This window comes from Bactrocera latifrons, unplaced genomic scaffold (genome assembly GCF_001853355.1).
Source record: "Bactrocera latifrons isolate USDA-ARS-PBARC rearing strain unplaced genomic scaffold, ASM185335v1 scaffold_320, whole genome shotgun sequence".
NCBI classification, from domain to species: Eukaryota; Metazoa; Arthropoda; class Insecta; order Diptera; family Tephritidae; genus Bactrocera; species Bactrocera latifrons.
In genome coordinates this window covers 320,554-327,866 of record NW_017536853.1, presented here as the reverse complement: position 1 = coordinate 327,866, position 7,313 = coordinate 320,554, and the positions used below count along the sequence as shown (strand labels likewise).

Sequence of the window (7,313 nt, the reverse complement as noted above, 5' to 3'; positions counted from 1 at the left end):
AGTTTCAAACTTCCCTATGTATTTTACTTGTAAAAGAATTCTAMAAAGGTACAAGAAGTCGAAAATTAAATGGTTTCTGGCAGCTTTGTTGTCAGATTTGCTGAAAATATTAATTTTTTTACAGGTGTGGATCTCATCACAGTTATTTGGATCGCCAGTTTCTTCCGTGGTGGAGCTACCTGAAACAATGTTAGTAACCACACCATAACCACAACTAGAGTAATGAGATTTAGAAAACTAAAGCATAAATCGGGAAAAAATTCAATAAACTGCGCATGCGCACGCAGGGCAAWCACAGTAACCACATGCTACGCTTATGTTATATGGCTTTCTTGCCTGCATTTACACGCGTATGTKGTCCCGCTGTTATTTGCATGCCTACACCGGTTCAGAGGTTACTCAGTTAGCTGGCCAACCGCGACTGACCGACCAGCCGACCAGCCAACCAACCAACTGACTTTGCGGTTCCTCATTACTACGGCAAACACACACGCACACACACAAATACACACATATGGTTATATAGTTTAACGCTCTTTGCTCCGCATCTGCACACGTTGCGGTCAAATGGCACGTAGAAGTGGCAGAGAAAAAGCAGAAAGAAGCCCGGGCCAGTAAATGAGTAATAAAAGAAAGTCTRTAGGCAATAAAATTAAAAAAATAAAACAAAGCAATTTTCGAGTTGAAAATTATGGCGCTCGTGTTTGCGGTAAGCATGTGTTTRCGTATATAGCTATATATCTATAATCATACATATGTATGAATAGACGCTTCAGCGCTGCCAAACTCCACCAGCTCTTGGTCGTGGCGCTGCCGGACCGCCAGTATTATTGATGTTYGGCGTATATTTTAAGCCTTAAAGCATCACCATTGTCTCTGGYCACAGCTCTAACTGTTCCGCGCTGTTTTTGTTGCTTTTTGTTGTTGTGCTGTGAAATGCTTCACCGCATCTCAAAAACAATAATAGAAATTTACATTTCCATTTGTACAGTAATATGCTATACACATCTAGATGTGTGTAAGAGACAGGTGAAATGCTTCACCGCATCTCAAAAACAATAATAGAAATTTACATTTCCATTTGTACAGTAATATGCATGTATTATGTATTTTATATATGTGTGTGTTTGTAGTGCTTTATTCTTTGCCTTATTACTGCTTTCTTCCTTCAACAATTCTGAACTCACATTTTACTTTCTTCTTTAATTTTTATTGCTGCCTTTGCTTAATATCGAATTTTAATGATTTTTAACTTTTCATTCGTTTTTAATCTTCGATAATCAATTTTTTGCTTTCAAATCTTGTTTTCCCCCTCATCATTCTGTTTTTTGTTTTTGCATTCTAACTGAAGTGCCATACACTTGATCTCAGYGCTTTCGTTGCTGTTGGTGTTTGTTTGCTGCTTGGTGGCGGCTGTCGCTGTTTTATTGATATTCGGTTAAGCCGACGTGTAGATCGTGCTTGCCACACATGGCAGTTTTCGTGGTACTTTGCTGGTGTTCTATGACACACACACACATGTTTATATACATAGTTTTCGAATACTTCACTTGGTGCCATTCCAAACCACATGTGCGTGGTATTCAAGTGCCCTGGGGGTCGTCTAGGTGGTTGGACCGCTCACTGGCGGCTCGATTTTCAATCACTGAAAGTGTAAGAAAAATGTGGTTAATAAAGATTATTAATACAAGTTGAAAAATGGAAGATTAGCTAAAATAAATGATAGTAGTTATGTGCTACAACTTGATTAATTTTGCTTTTCTAAAAACAGTTTTTTGTAAATAACCGCAGATTAAAATTTTTTTTTAACTAAAATACTGTAGGATTTGCAAAATGCGGTTTTTTGTTTGCCGAAATTATCGAAAATTCTGTCTGGTAAACAAMATCTTAAAAGTAAGTAGTATCCAGAACACGGATATTTCTTATTTCATTTTTCATTTCTTCTTSATTTTTATTGTCGTAGATACCAGTCGTTCTTCCTTAGCGCTGTCTGGCACCAATTGGAGATTCCAAGTGTACTCAGGTCCTTCACCACCTGGTCTTTCCAACGGAGTGGAGGTCTTCCTCTGCTTCCCTCGGCGGGTACTGTGTTGAATACTCTCAGAATTGGAGTGTTTTTCGCCATTCGGACAACATGATCTAGCCAGTGTCGCTGTACTAATGAGACTTTAATGAAACAGCAAAYAAGCAGCGGAATCTATGCGAATCTTCTACAGTATCGATCATCTAAAAAACTCTGCTAWGTGGACGGCTTTATTACAGTTACTTGAGCACTTTTCTGAGAGCATATTTCGATGTTATTCTATGAAGAAATTGAAAACTTCTCCGTTCTTAAGGTAGAACCTCCTGCCGTGACAGGAATTATTATTATCTAGTCAAAGACTGTCAGGTCGACGGAATTCCTTAAAATTACTCAGCCGGTACAATATCAACGAAAACTTCTCAGCATTATGAAGAATGTATTCCACTATTTTAATTTTTAAACGAAGCTTCAAAGTGGGATCTCGKGTACCATAAAATATCAAAGTCTTGAATATCAAACCTCATGCCCTCGTTTTCAGTCTTATTTTTATTAAGTTTAGAAGTAGTCAGTGGGGTTAGGTAGGTAGTTAGGTGGATTGGCTTTAGAAGATCCAGTGTGAAACCACTGTAAAAACAATTCCTTACTCTATTGTTTTCTCTTTGAACCACTACGTGCTTCTCAAAACAATTCCTCACTCTATTGTCTTCTCTCTGAACCACTACGTGCTTCTAATGAAGTTCATTAGTATCAAAAGTTTACCTGKACAACCTCCGAAATATAATTAAGCGTAGATGCTTTATAGTCTACTCTTCTTCTGGTTAAAGGCCTTCAAATATTTGGTGCTCTATTAGCATTTTAACTTAGTTCAAGGGCCGATGAACTATTCTCGAGAAGGTCTGAGACCTAGTAGAGCGGTTAACGGAATCTAAGATCTACTAGATCTGTTCAAAGCCCAAATAAGTATTAAGTTTAAAGTCTTGATCTTTATAAGGGACTCATTTTACTTCAGGGTTCCATGAGCTATTCTCGAGAACACCTGAGACTTAGTAGATGAGTACACGATATTTATTTGAGAGATAATCTGAAACKAAGATTTACCAGATTAGTTCGAGAATCAAAGAAGTAAAACGTGCAAAAGCTTGATCTTTACAAGAGAATCATTTAACTTYATCGTTCTATCAACTATTCTCCTGAGCACTTAAGAACTTGTAGATGGATGGATCTACGATCTTTATCTRGGAAGTCTTTTGAAACCATGATCTACTAGAACAGTTCGAGGCTCAAAATGTAAAAGGTTCAAAAGCTTGATACTTATAAGGCACTCATTTTACTTCATAGATCCCTGAACTATACACTGGAACTGATGAGACCTTGTCAAGGTATACAAGATCCTTGTCTGGGAGGTTTTCTAAAACTAAGGTCTGTTTGAAACCCAGAGATCACGCATGACCTTTAAGGTCTACCAGATCAGTTCAAAACTCAAACAGAAAAAAGCTTAAAAACTTCAACTTTATTGTTGTTGGACACGGGAGATGTAATACGCAGGTGACAAAGCAAATTGAGTTAACATAGCTGCTAAATAAAATACAAAAGTGCCGCTAATAACTCAACGAAACAAAAATGTGCGAAGTTATTTAGTATGAAACTAACAAGGCGAACAATTAAATAAAGCAAACAAAAAAAAAAAAATGCATAATCGTCGCTAAAGTGCGAACAGGAGACAACTCATTGAGCAAATGTGCACCGCGCAAAAAAAAAAAAATAAAATAAATAAAAAATAAATAAAATCAAACGCTTCAGTAATGTCAATTGGCGTAGCCAAGCACATACCTCGATAATTGCAAGGCAAAGTCGAAAGAGATAAACACCGTTACGAATGCATTCGAATGCGACACTGCACTCGCAAGATGGTCAACAAGGCAACAAATCTGCTCCAAACCGGATCGAGGCGTAATGACTGGCCCACATCGATTAGTGGCGAGACGAGACGTTGTCCGCGCGTATATAAATTTGAGTGAGACGCGCAGTCGCTGACTGTTGACTTACGGTTAGTGGTCTTTCTGTCAATCCCCCGGCTGCCGGCTAGCGTYGRCATTGACGCCACATTTCAACGCACATTCGCGCATAATTCACAGTCCATTTTTGTGAAGGCGACTGCTGGAGTATTTTTTAATTGCCTTGTGCGTTTATATTTTCAAGTCCATGGCTGCGCATGCGCAAGCAATCAAGCGTCACGGCAGTCAGCGAGGGCGTTGTCATGCGTCAACGTTGTAAACGCATTTGCCTSTTCACGCATAACTGACTTTGGCTTACAAAGCAGCGCTTGTGTATTTATTTTTTGTAATTTCTACTCAGCTGCGTTTAATTGGCGGATGTTGAATGATTGCATTGTGGTTTTTCTATAATGTAGTTCAATATTATATAGTATACTGGGTTATATAATTTTGAAGGAARAGAGGGGTTCAGCCATTTCTGCTGTTTGTCCGTCTATCCGCATATAAACATGAGAAAATACGTAAAAAATGGCTTTATTTTAGGTACCAAAAGACGCGTAAAGAAATGTTGATATCTGGTTAAGATACATACATAAAACGAAAAGCTCTCGGCTGTAAAATTTTTTCTGGAAACGGACGTCATACTGCTCAAAAAGGTCTCGAGTTTCAGTTTCTCATATTAAAAGGTTCCACGGCGCTCTTACATTTCTTTCCAGGTACGAGGGCTTCACTATGGTTCAAGTCAGTAGAACGTACTGCTGTGTTCAAATAGTAAGACTTCATCTGTGCCAAATGTCACTTTAAAATAATCGTTAGTGTGTAGCGCAAGCTTGTCTTTCTTAAGAACATAAAGTGCAGAAAATTTCAGAATGTTAGAAAGGCCTTCGGTGATAATTGTTACTCGGAAGAATGGTTTTTCTTTGATAAAAATTATTCAAAGAGTCGAGWATGCCTTGACATCAAACCACGTACTTGAGAATTGACGATAAACAGTTCGAGATTTTACTGGCATCGTTGGAAGATCGGCAGAAGCAGTGAAAACCATTTTGATAAAGATTAAAGATAGTTTGTTCCTAAGAAATGTGAAAGCACGATTGGTTCCAAAATCACTAAATTTTTTTTCGGAAACAGCGTCGCGTTAACGTCGGTCAAATAATGCTTTCTGACTACCAGGATGCCACGAAACGTGTTATTACTGGCGATGAGTCTTGGATCTATGTTTATGACACGGAAACAGGCGATCAATTGGCAGAATATTGTGGCGAAGATGAGCTGAAGCCGAGAAAACCACGTGAAAACCGGTCAAAAATCAAGGCCATGTTGAGAGTTTTCTTCGACTAACGAGGTGTGGTGCATTCCGAATTCCTACCGAAAGGTCAAACTGTCAAAAAGGAATACCAAGGTCTTATACGTCGTCGCCGCCGACAATATTGGTTTTTAAATGACGATAATACACCGTTGCATACTGCATTGACTCTTCGTGAGTTTTCCGCCAAATTTCCAACCAATATCGTGCCTCAACCATGTGACTTCTTTCTATTCAGAAAACTCAAACAAACGCTCCATGGAAACCGTTTTGAGTCAGTTGAAGACATTAAACGAGAATCGAACGCGTATWGGAGGTTATTYGGGAAATTRAGTTTAACAACTGTTTCGAGATTTGGAAGAAACGTTGACACAAGTGTATTATGACCAAGATTGATTACTTTGAGGGGAATGACATAGATTTTGAAGAATAAATTAAGAAATTTGAAATTGTGACTAATGTCTTACCATTTTTTTTTTATAATTGTAATATAATCTTTTCCTATCTTTTACGAACTTTGCGACCCGAAATATTATTTTCTAAATTCCATACCAGAGTTGAGAGCTTTATTCTAGTTGGACGCGGTAGTATTTGTAGTTCTTGTTGTCTACTGTTGTCTTTTTTCGTCACCCATCTCAGTAAATGTAAACCCCAATGTGATTTTCCAGCTGTTCCCTGATTGAAGACATCGCTTTCTGAAAGTTCTACGTCTGAGCGGTGCAATATGTTGACAACTTTCGCATATCTTGATCTTTGCTACCGTAAAATCACTAATTTCTAACACTCTTGTAGTATTGTTGCAAAGGAACAAGTGATCTATAACTTTTCTCTTGAGTGGCTACTTGTGTATAGGCGCTGTAAAAGTCGTCGGCTGAAATCAGTGGTTGAAAACACTCGCTTTCTAAATCGCTCACTAAATTCAAGCTGGTAATGAGGGATCTATGCCTGATTCCTTTAAGTTTTGAGAATATGTATAGTTTGCAGTTCGTTTCTACCAAGGTTCGACCAAACGATCAATGAATCTTACTTTTTTACTTGGTTGTGCGTTTGTGATATGTCATTTTGACTGCATCGTTCGTGTCATATAGATTTCTTTTTTAGCCTATTTTAATTATTTTTTACAATTTATTTATTTGCTCATTTTTATTCATAAATTTTTAAGCGTTTCCGCTGCTGTTTACCGGTCTTTTATTTGGTTGGTGWAATAAAATTGAAATGCTTTTTAAAGTGTCATTTGCCATAAATTGGCAGAATTGTTGTAGCTACTCTTTCACATTTATTTATCTACGTGCATCCGTCTCGAAAATTCATCTTTTTTGTTTCTGTTTTTTTTTTTTTAATTCGATTGTATTTTTATTTATTTATTGGTGTTTTTGTGTTTCGCGCATATCGCGGACAATGTGTCAGCCGCACAAAGCCAACTAGTCAACCGGCAAGCCAAAAAGCCAACCAGTTAAGCTGCCAGCAAGCGCCAAAGTGCCAAACTTAGCCGCCTCTTTTTCGTCCGTACACTCGTCCGCCTGTGCGGCGATCCATTCATTTATCCATATGTCCGTCCGTCGTCACAAAATGTGGTAATCGAGTCATTTCGGACTTTGGCTGCCGCGTCGCATCGCCGTCATCTTGGTCGTGTGGCATGAATAAACAATTTTCCGCATTTGTAACCGCAATCGYACAAGTTGTTGCACAAGTTGTCGCCGAACCAGTTGTTTGCCCGAACGCTGATGCAACTTGCCTTCTTTTTTAGTATKTCTTTTTTCGGTGCATATATTCACAAATTTTATTTTTAATCATTCGCTGTTGATTTATACGTTGCTTTTAGTCGCTTGGCGATGACTAATCGGCTGCCATAAGACGAGTGCGGAGAATGTATTCGTTGCAGCGTAGCTATTCMATTTGATAGAGATATAAAGATGTCTAGAGATATGCTAATGTATTRTTGTCGTTTTTATTTTATTTAATTGGATTTATTTCATTCGCTGAGCAAAAA

The 7,313-nt window shown here is 38.2% G+C and overlaps 1 protein-coding gene across 1 annotated transcript in view; it reads left to right on the top strand.

Annotated features, from left to right (window-relative positions):
* The first annotated feature begins 2,320 nt into the window (after positions 1-2,320).
* LOC108971086 (serine-rich adhesin for platelets) overlaps positions 2,321-7,313 on the top strand; it is a 114,381-nt gene continuing 109,388 nt past the window's right edge. The window contains exon 1 of the mRNA XM_018936914.1: positions 2,321-2,336. The gene's annotated coding sequence lies outside the window, so the exon portion shown is untranslated. The remainder of the gene's footprint in view (positions 2,337-7,313) is intronic.